The 14,906-nt window shown below is 39.3% G+C and overlaps 1 long non-coding RNA gene across 1 annotated transcript in view; it reads right to left on the reverse strand.

Annotated features, from left to right (window-relative positions):
- Positions 1–14,906, reverse strand: part of LOC117936915 — a 672,281-nt gene that overhangs the window by 578,080 nt on the left and 79,295 nt on the right. The window contains exon 2 of the long non-coding RNA XR_004655055.1: positions 785–788. This is a non-coding gene — a long non-coding RNA (uncharacterized LOC117936915). The remainder of the gene's footprint in view (positions 1–784; positions 789–14,906) is intronic.

Consider the following 14,906-nt stretch of genomic DNA (forward strand, 5'->3'; position numbering starts at 1 on the left):
CCTCACTATCTGCTAGCTGCCTGTCTCCAGAACACACTGTAAAAAACATCTCCTCACTATCTGCTAGCTGCCTGTCCCTTGAACACACTGTAAAAAACATTTCCTCACTATCCGCTAGCTGCCTGTCCCCTGAACACACTGTAAACAACATCTCCTCACTATCTGCTAGCTGCCTGTCCACTGAACACACTGTAAAAACATCTCCTCACTATATGCTAGCTGCCTGTCCCCTGAAAACACTCTATAAACATCTCACTATCTGCTAGCTGTCTGTCCCCAGAACACACTGTCAAAACATCTCCTCACTATCTGCTATTTGTAAAACACAGGGTCTCTTTAGACAGCCCAAGGTCTTCAAACAACAACAAAAACAAACTGGGCCAACCTTCACGACGAAGCATACACAAACAGTGTTCCAGCGTTCCAGCTAATAACCAACAAGAAAGATTTGGGGATGGGGGTGGGTGGACTTAGTGCGCGGAAGCACGTAAGGGATCGGCAGGGGACGGGAAGGAAGGGAAGGAGGGAGGGGCGAGCTAGCTTTGTGTCGTCATCGCTTAGAGCAACTTTAAGTAATTTCTGTCCGTAACCAAGTCCTAAAACCGTGCTTTTATAACATGCAAAGGAAAGACAAGGCTAATAAACTTTAGGGAGTCAATTTCAGACATAAATTAGTTAAGGAGATTTTTGTGTGTGTCTGTAGCACTCATCGACAAGCACATTTTTCTATTGAAGACCTGTAAGTTTCACTAATGTAGATCAGCGTAAATTCTTCCAGGAAGACCTAACTATTAATTAATGCACTCCTTAATCAATTTAGCTGTTATCCAAATAAATTCACATTTTATCATGCGTATATACCTGTTGCATCTCTGCAACTTGTCTCTCCTGATTGAAATATATCTCAGTGTAAATCCTTTCAGGAAGACCTCACTCTTAATCAATGTTCTACCTAAGTCAAATCAGCTGTTGGGGGCGTTCACCTTCCTGCTTAACCAATCAGAATTGTTAAACAAATGGCAAGGGCCAATCACAGAGTCACAATCCTCCTTTAAATCTGTTTCTATCTTTGCCTTTCAGCTGTCATTGCAGGCAAAGAGTGCATTCATTCAAAAGATTCACATACCCCAAGCAGTAATCTGAAGTACCCCTAGGGGTACATGTACCCCAATTTGAGAAACACTGCACTGGAGGTTCAAAAGGCACAACTATTACATCACCTTAGTAGTTGTGTTGGTACAGCTGTAGATATCCAACACATCAGACAGACAGATGGACGGTCACACAACACTTGCTGCCCTCTCACCACATCCTGCATTGGTGACATATTTTCCTGTTACATCGTTGTCAGGGATGTTAGTTGTTAGCATTTGACCACATATCTTTGGAATTGTACAAAAGATGTGTGGTCAAATGTGCCCCTGACTGTGATTGGATTAATGATTGGATCACAATCCGTCATGAAATGGTGTTTGATTACACTTGCATTTAGCGCTGTCCACTCGTGATCAGATGGCCCAAGTCAGTCCTCGAGTCTGCCAGTGCAACTGTGTGGCTCATTAATGTGTTTTTAAAGGAAAGGTTTAACATATTTGTTGATATTGCTTTCTTTCCAAGAGTAAGATAAGAAGTTTGATATCACTGTAATGTCAATGTGAAGAAGCTCCAGCAAGCAATATGAGGCATCAGCCAGGAAGAAACAGCAAGCCTGGCTCTTTCTTAACACACGTATTTAGTCCGTACAAAAATGGTAGTGTACATTTGACTTACGGTTAATGAAAAACCCTGAATTGGCATTTTTACACTTGGATGGATTCAACAAAGAAGATATTACGTTAATTAGTCAGCTTTAGAAGTGAAAAATCTCTGGACAAAGCAAAGTTTTGCATACAGATGACAGCAGTATTAATCTTCTCATCTAACTCTCCATGAGAAAGCAAATAAGAGTATTCCACAATTTCTTTTCACAGTTTTTGGACAACAATGGAGCTTTATAGCACAGTAGAACACTTTCTTTTGTTGATGAAGTGATTAATTAAACGGTGGTTTTGGTTTTGCTGATAGTAAGAAAATATAGAATATAAGCGTCATTATCCTTTTTATTATCTGGACATAAAAAAGAATGGTGAAATCACCTGTAGGTGTGGAACGGGAGTGTGGTGGGAGATGCTTCATATCACTTGATATAAGAGATGTTCTCTTCAGATATGCTCAGGATGTATAGTCCTAGGTAGAAGTTTAGCTGTGGCAACATTACCAGAAGATGTCTTGGCTCATGATAACACAAAAACTTGGTGCTTGGTGAAATCTTTGCCAGCTACCAACAGCAAGAGCCAAGTTTGTGCTCTCCATCTTCAGAGCTCGAGGCAACATGTTACGCCTTGCATCCAGCCCGACGAACCTCTGAACTGAATACTGTGCACTTTCTCTCTCAAACATTGCACTGCTGGACTCTTAGGATTTTTAGCCAAAAGTCTATTTTTCATCTGCAGTCCCTAGACAGATGGTAAATGTCACCCAAAAAAAGTAAAATTACATGTTTGCATAACAATAATATAACAACAATTATAATATATTTTACATTGGGTAAAAGTATTGCTATTAAAGTTAAATATAAGAAAAGTTAAATTAAATACAAGTAGCTGACCAACAACGTACACACACAAGGCAAGTAGCCAGCAGGGTGCAGTCAGAGCAGGTCTAACTGTTAATGGAAATGGTGACAGCTCTGATTGTCAACAAGGATCTTGAATGTACCATATGTGTTTATTTGTATGATGGTTATGGGGGTGGGGTTCCACTCTTTAGCTTGAAGAGAAAAAGCAGTTTGGCCAAATATACTTTTCCTGGATGGAATGATACAATCTCCCCGTGCTGCACCTCTGGTTCTGCTCTGATCGGACGTTCAAATGTTGAGACACTGGTGGAGAGGAGGGGATGAAAAACCGTGAATCATTTTATAAACAAGACAGAGATATGAATATTTGAACATGTTTTCCCAGTTTGGTAAGCTGTGTTTTTGTAGTATTGGACAATTATGACAAATCCTTGTTTTTTTGTCCAGAATTTTACCAGTTTGTTTGTAAAGTGAGAGGTTTCAGAGATAAGGGGAGACAGTAAGTGATATAGGAGTAGATCATAGAGTGCATCCAGACTTCATATATTTTCAGATCATTACAGTATATGTCACTCCAACCTGAGCACTCAAGTACGTGCTCACTCTCTTTCAATCTCCACTGTGCATACATAGGCAACAGGACATGCCAATTTGAGCTAATTGTCCTCAAAGTCTGCCTCAGACACCACCATCTGTGTCGGTTTAAATGAGCAGAGACAGAAACAAAATCAGAAAGCGAGAAAAATGGAGCAGTAGGGGACAGGGATGGAGGAAGGAGAGAGCAGCATGAAAAGGTGGTAAACAATTTCATGCAAATAAAGGGTGAACAATAGGTGAGCTTTCAGTCTCTCCCCCTCCCTCGGTCGCGCTGCCTCTCTCTCCCTCTCAGAGCCAGGCCAGCGCTTTTTGACAGGGATAAAGCAGGGAGAGGGCTTTTTTTTGGTTTTTTTGCCGACTATTGAATGCTCTTTGAAGCATTCCCAAAAGGTTGATCCTATTCAGAGAAAGGTTTCCTATTTCTCTGATGCTCTTCAATAATTCATCGTCCTTTTTCTGGTTTGGTCTCAGTGTTGGAAGGATTACCTAAACCTGGCTGCATATGAATAATATCACTGTAATCTTCTCCATCCAGTGTACTGCATCCACACAGCAGCGGGTATTGGAGATAGATTACAAAAAAAAAAAATTTAGGCATCAAGCCTACAACAGCAAGAGTTCATGGATCCTCCCGGATGGGCAGGGGACAGAGAGAAATGGAAACATCAGCCATGAAATGCATAGGAACTGGATTTCTGTGCTGCTGTGGTTTTCAAGCACAGTGCATTGCACCTAATCTTCTCCATAGGTCAAATGCATTTGTTTGTGTAAGTAAACAAAGGAATAGGAATCTGCATTTGTATGGCAGGCATGAGCATGTTTTTTCATAGATGCACATGCACAACACCTATAAAAAAACAACAACACTTCAGCCAGTTCTCGTTGTAAATCAGAACCTCGCAATAGTGCAGTCCAAATAATGCATGCTAGTGAGCAGCGGTGGAATGTAGTGAAGTACAAATACTTTGTTTCTGTACTTACAGTAAGTAAACTTTTCTTGTATTTGCTTAAGTACAAGCAACAGTGCATACTTTTGCTGCAATAATCTACTCTTTCTAATCCACTTTTCTAATCCATTGCATTTCAATAACGTTACTTTTACGTAAGAAGGGTTGTCATTGTGTTACATCTACTTTCACTAAAGTTAATATGTATCTGGCTATTTGTACTTTTACTTAAGTACTGAGATTCAGTAATTGTACTGCAGAGTACTTGAAGCGACTTCCTTCAATTCCGGGTTACGGCATGACACCGCTGCATATACAGTCGGCATCTTTCAAGTGCTACTGAATGAACAAAACAGTGCAGAATGTTCAGAAAGTTCCATAATGAACAAACTAACCTTGCAGAATTCTGGATTAAACCATTACCAAGAAGAGAGACAAAGAGCAAGGGAGAAGAAATGAAAGGTTATTCCCTCTGTTCTGGATTAGAACATTACCACCACCTACACACAAGCACAAAGTGCTTGCCTACGCTCATAAACAAGCTCAAGGGGCAATACATAGGTCCTTCTAAACATGAGCAACTGCAATTCACTCTAAACATAAGGCTTGATTAAATATTCTTCTGTTATCTGTTATGCTAAACAGCAGCTTAATGAAAACAGTTATTAAGAGGCACATGAGCCTTCTATAATATGTCAATTTTGACTCATTGTGTATCTTGGGGATTTGATTTTCCAGCAGCAAATTGCAAATGCAGTGCTGATCATTTAAATTATGCAGCAGGGTTAGGAAATTAAAATTAAAAGAAAACATAGGATGTGAGGTGTTGGGCCACCACTAGCCTTTAAAACTGCTTAAATACTCATTGGAAAAAGATTATATACATGCAAGGACAGGCACATTTAAAAAAATGTCTTCTCTCATTTGATGATGGCAGTGGGGTTCCATGGCTCTAAATGGTTCAAATGTTACAGTCAGGGAGGAAGCAATGTAGGGAATGTCAAGATTTGATTGAAAATAACATGCTGTGCTGTACATTATACTATAACTAGGCTATTTATTGTTTTTAGAAAATGCCATATCCATAAAATGGTCAGGAAGCAAGCCAGCTCCCGTGCACTTTATTAATACATTTCAGCAATATAGCACCCTTTGATTTAATAGTTAAATAAAAAAATAATAATCCAGTAAGACCTTTAAGTTATTAGCGGAATAGAAAATCAAAATCATATGACAATGCTCTGGCATTATGAAATGCAAATGTATTTTTCTTTACTGTCTTTTCTTTGCTTCCTGTTTTATAATGTCTATTGTGTGTTCTTTTTTACTCATTTATTTAGGTTGGTATATTTTGTCACCCATCTGTAGGTGCTCAGGCCACTGCACATGGATTCACCACATGCTAGTTATTTGACTCTATCCCTTCTAAGGAGACTTAGACACAACATTGAAAAGACTTTCTTTCTTCATATTTCCCAAACCAGACGACACAGGACACGTGATTTGCTACGCCGGTATAATTATACTGTATAACTGTAATTATAACAGTATAATTAGGCTTCAGGAGGCCAACATGATAAACAAAGGGAAGTCTCACCACTGACAAGTTCCTTAGAAGTGACCGGACAGTGGCCAGGACAATACTTATGGTATTATGGATGTACATGCACTGTGAAGGAAACAAGGATAATTTTATTTAATAGAGATTCAAATTTCATTTATTAGTATTATTAGCAGCTTTCAGTACTTTTGTGACTCATACCGCACATTATTGAGCAGAAATCAGGCATAAATTGACACGTAAGTCAATAAGTTAAAAAAAACAGCGCTGTGTTTCACAGTTTAAATGTCCTGTTCCTCCACGCTGCCCGCTGATTTGTTGTGGGAAAAGTATTTTCACTAAAACAGACCTTTTCAGTAAAAACACTGTCTTTGCTTTAAATTTCAGATGTTTCTGGCAAGTGAAACATGAGCTGTGACCAAGGAGGTGTGCCTGGGTTTAAATGTATTTTCTGAATATGTGGAAGAGGGTGTTTCAAGCTCAAATGGGATGTTAAGTTGTTCTAGTTCATAGTTTATGAATAATATTGGCAAAATACCATATCAGCAAATAGAAAAATGCAAATAAAAACTCTTATTATTGGTCAGTAATGGAGTCAAACAATGATACAATGCTCTCTTTAAACAATAGAAGTTTGAATGATCATATGATTTGATAATGATAATATGCTTTGATAATGACAATAGGCTTTGATAATGATAATATGCATTTTTTTTTATTTCCATGCAAGCACCCCCCACCCCCATTACTCTTTTGATCTCTTTCTCGACACATAGTTAAAGAAAAATGGTTAGTGGTGACGCAAAATGATGACTTATACAAGTCTGAAATCTCCATTGACTTCTCGGTTTAGAGTCAACTAATGAGCGTCTTTCATATAGAGCCATGAACAAGGCAGTTATTTCACAGTGTTGCCTCAGTATCAGCCGAATGACCTGGCTGCATGTGGAGCTTGATGTGATCTAGCCGGCCAATCACCAACCAAATATTCCAGCCAATAGACCAATCATGTGCCAGAACAATCAGGCTCCTCTCTGCACACAGCTGACATACATCAGTCATTAATTGGTCACACCTAATCACACTCAGCAGATGGAGGTCTTTTTTCAAACAAGTCTACACTGTGAACCGCAGGCTACCCATCCTTAATCTGATGCTACTCCCATTTGTGTATATGCATCTGCACTAAATCATATCCTCATTTGCATAAATAATATGACTAGATTCCCCCCACTGCCCTACCTTTGTGCCACCATTGTTTCTCTGTACAAGCCCCAAAGTTGTGTGTGTGTGTGTATGTGTGCGTGTGTGTATTTGTTCAGGGTTGGCTGACAGTGTGATAGCCGGTGCAATGCTGCTCCAGTGTCATCTTTGGTGACTCTGTGATAAACTGCCGTGCACCAAGAAGTGTCATCCCATCCAGACAAAGCGTGACAGGCCAGTGTGTGTCACAAAGAGCCACGCAGTGTTTGTGTTATTGTGAGTGTGTTTTTATGCTTGAAACCTCTTAGAGTTTTGAAGATATTTTTTCAAAGCGACGTCACTCTCCACTGCTTTAGATTACAACTTTTGTTATAAAGGACTATTACAGCTAATTTAAGAGTAAGTTCCTTATTTGTACCTTGTCTCCACAATTAGTCCAATCTCTTGAAACTTGGCTGAGCATGTTATTATAAATACATGGATGAGGAAAACTTATTTTTTCTCCACAGAGGAATTGACAGACATAATATTTGCAGTAGTTTGTCCCACAGGTATCACTGGAAGTGCTGCGAGGTTGGAGATGTATAAGTGTGTTAAGAGTGTATTAGTTTCTGCATTACTTTCTGCTGGGAGTTTTTTTGGAAACCATTATATGTCTAAGAGTCTCTCCAACGCTGGTGTGACATAGATTTTATGGTAAAATGTACAAGAAACAGTTAGAGCTGTTTGGAGATTTTGCCGTGATTAAACTGAGCCTTATAGTGACGCCTATATCGTAGTGTAATTAGAAGTACTTCCACTCTTGGCTATGGGTGACCAGAGTACAAAGTCCCATGGTCCTGCGGGGCCCATAGTGGATGGATGAGAGGGTAAAGACACATGGTTCTGCCTGTATAGAGAGCTTACCGTATTGGTCAACAAAGTCTGGGTTTCCATAAAATGGTTGTTGGCTCCAATAACGTGTGGGGCAGCAGCTTATACACTGTATACTAGCACCCTGAAATCTGCTGTTATCTGTTTTTATACATTTATCTGCTCTTTAATGTATAATTTCTTTTACTGCAATGTGACATTTATTATTTTAATAGTTTTTATGTAAAGCACCTTGAATTGCCCTGTTGCTGAAATGTGCTATACAAATAAAGCTGCCTTCCCTTGCTTCGTTATTTCTAAGAACTAACATTATTCTTTCTAAACCGACACATGGACTTCCAACCCACGCTCTTACCTTATTGAAGGCTAGTGTATTTATTGCAAACAAAGCAGAACTGATCAAATGTCTAGCAAACCGGTCCGGTAACAACTCTTTTGTTTCTTTTCTTTTAACACCACGCCCCCGTATCATTGTATTTTAGAAAATATTATAGATCCCAGATGAAACTGACAGAATTGCGAGACTCAGACAAAAAAAGTCCCAATTACAAATCTGTCAGCACCACAGACTGATAAAAATACAGTTAGGTCGATGTTTCAGAGCCATGGTCGGAGCCACCGATTCTAACTCGCACAAACCTTTATCAAGTCTAAAATAGGATCAATGAGTCAAGCAGACCAGACCAAGATGTTCAAATATACAACTCCTCTGCCCCTGCACTCTCCCTGCCACTGGGTGATGAATAGAGGATGGCAGGTTAACAAGGGGCATGCAATTTGGTTGTTTCAAAAGAGATGGCATCCTCCCTTTAAATCCCCTTCTGCTGGTATCTTTTTATTGTTTGTGCTTTTCACTCTTTATCCAACAGTATTTTTAGGAATCTCATCACTTAACAGTTAATCAAACCAACGGGCAAGTCTTCCAGCAATGTGGTTTAGAATCAGGACAAGGTAAGGGGTGTGGGGTAGGCATGTGTGTGTCATTCTGTCAGTCAATGTGCAGCAGGAATACAGAGCTGATGAGCTCGGCTGTGACAGCACTCTGTCACCTCTCCCAGGTTGGCAGAGGGTCAAATTAGAAGCAGAGTCAGACTCGCTTTAATTGCCATTTAATTATCAATTAATGACATGGGCAGTGCAGAGAGATAATTACAGCTCTCGCAGTAAGTGTCAACAGACGTGGCACAAGGACAACAGCACCGCTATTAAATACTTTTATACATTGAGGCTTTTTTATTGCCCTCCCGTCTTCATATATCATTGGAAATTTGAACTCCTTTATTCCGAAAGAACATAAAGTATAGTGACAAACTGTAAATTAGATATGTATACTCTCACCATTGTGACAAATGCTTGCATTGCTTTAATGATCTCAACTTGCACTTCGCCATTTAATGTTTTTTTTCTGTGCCCTGTCACATTGATTTAGTCGTCTCTCAATCATTACTGTTATTTTAATGCTAAAGTGCTGTAAAAAGAAAAGAAAAGACTATTCATATTATTATTAAACGCCCACCCAGGTTCATCGCATTGTTAAAGGTGATGACCATACTTTCCTCTGAAGGAACACAAGCTTGTCTAATAACACAATTTGTAAAACTATTCTTAATTGCATCCGTGGTTGTCTTAGACGTGTATGTATTAAAGAGTCTCAGCCCAGATATTAAGCAAACATTGTACGCTTTGGGCTATAATGTCATGCACACTGCAATTTCCTTACACCCACATGAAACTTTAATAACTACCAATAAAACCAAAGCCCAAACCAGAGCAGAGTTCAGCGAATTTGAGTGTATTTGTTACCTGTTATTGCCAAACTGTGTTAATTTGAAATAGTGCGTGAATACAGAACACAACAACATAGCCTGCGCAATAAAAACATCCACCCCCAAATATATTCTACACCCAGCAAATGTCAGCACCTTAAAAGCACTTGTTCACACCTCTTACACGCTGAAGACAAGACTGCTCCTGTCAGCTGTCAGAATGTGCCATGTATTCCTCGTAGCAGCACGTAAACCTTTAGAAACAACAGCAGTCAGCCTCAAACAGACTTTAATGTGTCAACAAATATTAATTCTGAGTATTTTTCATTCTTAACTGGGCTGCCAAAGTGAATGAGCCAAAAGTTCCAGGGAATGGATGGAAGGTGTCATTCTTGATCATGTAAAGGTGTGGGATTTTTCATGCACACAGAAGGCTTATATAAAAATGCCAACCCCAACCCTGATTAGGGTTTAAATGAAGAGTGGCAATACCAGTCACAGTAAAAGATAGTGAAACAGTGACTGCACCCAAATAGTAGTTTGTAGTAGTTCATGGCATATCAAGGCACTGCACGGCATTACAAGCACAGCAGAGTGTAGCAGGATGTAACAGGGCATGGCAGGACGTGTAGCAGGACCACGGTGACAGCTGCAACTATGGTTTTGGAGCTTCCCTGATCCAAGGAAACAAGTTGGGGGAAAAAGAACATAAGGACTCCGGGGAATGACTCCCCTGAGCTGGGTTAGTAACAAGCATTTCTGGGACATGGATGCAAACAAAATGGAAAGATAGTAAGATAGAAAGATAGAGGAGAGAGGAGGTCAGTGTCTCAAAGGAAGTCCCCTGGCAGTCTAAAACTATTACAGCATAACTAAGAGCCTCGTTCTAGTTTTAGTACACTATTGATTAGTTTTGGTTAGTATATGGTAAATGAATCTGATGAATATGATGAGAAACAGGTGGACCGGGTTATGCAGACTCAGAAGTTTTCTCTTAAAAATGGCGACGTGCCTGACCCACAAACCCAGACCAGATGCTGTTTCCACAGGAGAGGATTCTGATAGCTGATGGCTCTGGCTCCCAACCTTTTTTTAGAGACTCTAGGAACCATAAGTAACTCTTAATTCTGGGAGTTCAGTGCTCTAGTGGGACAATAATGCACTATGATAAGATCGTGCTTGACTATTTAGAGCTTTACAGGTTCAGGAGAAGGATTTTAAATTCAATCTTGGATTTGACAGGAATCCAATGCAGAGAAGCTAATATTGGACAAATATGATCTCTTTTCTTAGTTCTTGTCAGAACACGCGAAAGGGACTTATTTTAACATCCTGATAATAAAGAATTAAAATAGTCCAGTCTAGACGTGACAAATGCATGGACTAGTTTTTCAGCATCGTTTTGGATGTTCCAAAATTTTGCCAATGTTACAAAGAATTTTTGCAATGTTACGGAGATAAAAAAGGCTGTTCTTGAGGTTTGTTTTAGATGGCCGTTAAAAGGTATATCCTGATCAAGAATAACTCCTACATTTCTGACAGTAGTGCTGGAGGCCAGGCAATGCCATCCAGAGTAGCTATATCATTAGATAATAAAGTTTGGGGCTGTTTAGGACATAGAAAAATAACTTCAGTTTTGTCCCAGGTCAACATCAGAAAATTTTAGTACATCCCTGATTTTATATAATTTATGCATGCTTGAAGTTTAAATGTAAATGTACTGTATTTATATAGCGCTTAGTTAGTTTAGCTAACTGTCTGGTTATATCTGACTTGATTGATAGATATAATTGGGTGTCATCCGCATAACAATTAAAAGGTTAATTGAATGTTTCTTAATAATATTGCATAGAGGAAGCATACATAAGGAGAATAGAATTGGTCCAAGCACTGAGCCTTGTGAAGCGCCATGGCCAACTTTAACATACTTGGATGATTTACTGTTAACATTAACAAATTGAGATTGATTCCCTACATAGAACTTAACCCAACTTAGTGTGATTCCTTTTAACCCAACTAAATGATCCAGTCTCTGTAACAGGATGGTTGGGTCAGTGGTGTTGAATGCAGCACTAAGATCTCGTAAAACAAGTACAGAGACAGGTCCTTTGTCTGCAACAGTTAGATTTATCGCCTACGCAAAGGACAAATCAGGTTTCCTGATTTGCTCAGTGTGTCAGTTTGGATCCATTGGGATTTAATTAATTAATTAATTTGGGCTAGATTTTGAACCATTTGGGTTTGCACTGACAAAAAGTCAAAAAGAACATCAAAAACGAACATCTTTTCAGGTTATTACAGCTAAGTTAAAATGTAATATTTTCCAATTCTCATCATTAATCTTTCATAGCTTTGATATGAAAGAGTTTTAAAATGTTAAAAAACAATTTATTTTTCCTCTTGCTTGCATCTATCGGTTTCCTAAATAAACATAAAAAATGGGCTTCTTTCATGGTGATTGGGCAGGAATTGGGCAGGAAAAGTCTAAACTTGGGCTACTTTTTGTCAGAAAATCTGGAATCATCATTCCAGGGCGGTTCAGCGTTCAATGAAGGGATGTGCTCTGTCGGAAAACTGTGTACCGAGTACTGTGTTTGGAAACAGAAGTTATGATCCTAGTATATTTCTTCACTACATTTAGTATAATCAAAAATACTAGACTACATTTACTATCTCACTCCTGACACAATTGTTACCTGTCATCTGTTTTTCTGAAATCATTACATTATTTGATCTATCTACAGCATCAATCGAACATTGTGAATTGGGAGTCACAGGTAGGTTATGCTTTAACATTACTGTAATTAAGAATGTGTTATTACAATGGCTTGATTCCATGTATTAGTTTGAAGAAATGTGATTTGTGTTAATTGATGGAGAACTGATACATGCAACAAGGTCACAGTTATACTTGGACCATGGACATCACAAATAAAATTTCAACATCTTAAACTCTGAGATCACCAGGATACCTGTGTTCACACCTTTACCAAACTGATTGGATTTCCGGTATAGATCGGGCAACCACTCCCATGTCTAAAGCCTTCGCCAGAACAGGAAGGAAGCAAAAAAATTTCCAAAATGATTAAATCAATTCAACCATGAGCGTGAAGAGGCAAAATGCTCAGGTAAGGATACTTCATGTCTGTATATTGGTAATTTCTGAAGTTATAAACTCAGAAGTGACAGAAACAGAACAGCTGAGAAGAGCTGTTGGACAACAAGCACTCCCAGAAGGATCTCATCACAGCACATCTGGAGCCTCTCACACATTCATCAAGTACCACTTTAAGTACCTAGCAGGAGGAAAAAAAACACACACACGGAAGTATCCTATTTAACTACTCAATCACCCAAATGGAGACTGTTATTACCTGGAATCTCTCCACATCACTGAGAGGCACAGGGTGTGATGCGCTCTCAGATGGTGGAGAGTCGGAGCTAATTGGCAACAGGTGCTGATGTGTTCAACTCATTTTTTATATATATATATATATATATATATATATATATATATATATATATATATATATATATATATTATATGTATATATCTTATCATATACACATGCACACAGTATATAAGCATGTGGGTGTTTTTGTACACTCCAAGATGAGCAGTGCATCATTCCGCAGCTAGTTACAATTGAACCAGACGGCTACATCTCAATGCAGATTTAACAACATATGGTGCTCTTGTGATGCTTTGTCATCAGACTCAGCATGGAACCAGATTTTTACAATATGTGCGGATTCAGATCTGCTATTCATTATTTTACTCCGTTCTTTTCCATTGTTCATTGTGCTATTCTTGTTATACTGTACATCTGACTTTTTGCACACATACATTCATCTACTGTAGCCGACACTGCTACTCCACTTGAGTGTGAAGCATGGCTTTTACATACTAGGACAGAGTTGACATGTAAAGAAAAGACATTACACCAGCTTTATTATTCACAACTTATCAATTATGCTTCTGACCCGTCTTCTGATCCCCATCCACAACAACACACAAGCCAATTTGTACAGAGGTTAGATAAAATTGTGTTGGTCACTGCCAGTCTAATGGTAATGCTAAAAATAACACTCCTTTCCCCCTCTAATTTGCTATTTCTATCCAGGGCTCCATGCCCTCACTCTTTGCTCTCCTATTCATCTCTGCCCTATTTTCTGTCTTTTCTCTACAGTTCTCACATTACATATAGCTGTCCTTCTTGTTCGGTATTGAACTTTGTGTGTGTGTGTGTGTGTGTGTGTGTGTGTGTGGGGGGGGGGGGGGGGGGGGGGGGGGGGGGGGTTGGTATCTAAAGCTAGAGTTACAAGCAATCAAGCATTAACATATCAAAATTGGCAAATAAAAAATTAAGTAAAAGCCAGTAATTTGGTCATCAAGGGCCAGTGTGTAGGATTTAGGGGTAACTGTTGGTAGAAACGGAATATAATATTCATGACGCAGTATAAAACTTATAATTATGTTTTCATTAGTGGCTGACACTATGAATTATTAGCTTTGAAAATGAACTACATCCATATAGCACCTTTCTAGTCTTAATGACATCACAAATGAGGAAAAGCAAACCAAAACAGAACAGTGTTGTGACAGAAACCATTTCACTGAAAAAGAACCCTGCATAAGCTGAGGAGGATGACCGCATTGAGCGGTCAGTTGAGAAGCTGAAGGAGGAGGCATCCGCTGTTAAACAGCAGAAGATCATCATGATCTTGCTGGAGGAAGTGAAGGCTTAAAGGCTAAAAAACATCCAGATGGAAAAGCAGATTATGTAGCTGGAAGATTGGGTGGCTGATCTGGAACAATATACCAGAGTAAGTAAAAATGTATACTTTATTAATCCCACAAGGTGAAATTACAGTATACACTCTGTTATTACATACAGGCCAGAATTACACATGCTCAGTACCTATACATGCACTAAATGGAGAGATGTCAGAGTGATATCATAGTCACCGGTTTAGAGATCAAACACCAATCACATGCCCAGGTGGCAACAACGCTCAACGGTAAGGAGATGCGCAAACAGGATGCTACTGAGTGGAGCAACAAGTGACGGCGTTCCTCCACTCTGAAGGGATAGAGTTTGACAGGGGCTACATTGAGCCCTGTCATACACTGCCCCCGAAGAAACAGGACGGGTAAACCAGCCGCAATCATTTGTTTTCCAACAGGAAATATAAAAATGACCTTCTGAAACAGGAAAGACGGCTGACGGGCACGGATGTGTATTAGCATGAACACGTGACCAAGACAAACGCTGACAAATTGCCAGAAAGGCCCGACTCCTTAGAAGGAACAAGAAAATACAATCCACATGGACTGCAAA

This window comes from Etheostoma cragini, chromosome 2 (genome assembly GCF_013103735.1).
Source record: "Etheostoma cragini isolate CJK2018 chromosome 2, CSU_Ecrag_1.0, whole genome shotgun sequence".
Lineage (NCBI taxonomy): Eukaryota > Metazoa > Chordata > Actinopteri > Perciformes > Percidae > Etheostoma > Etheostoma cragini.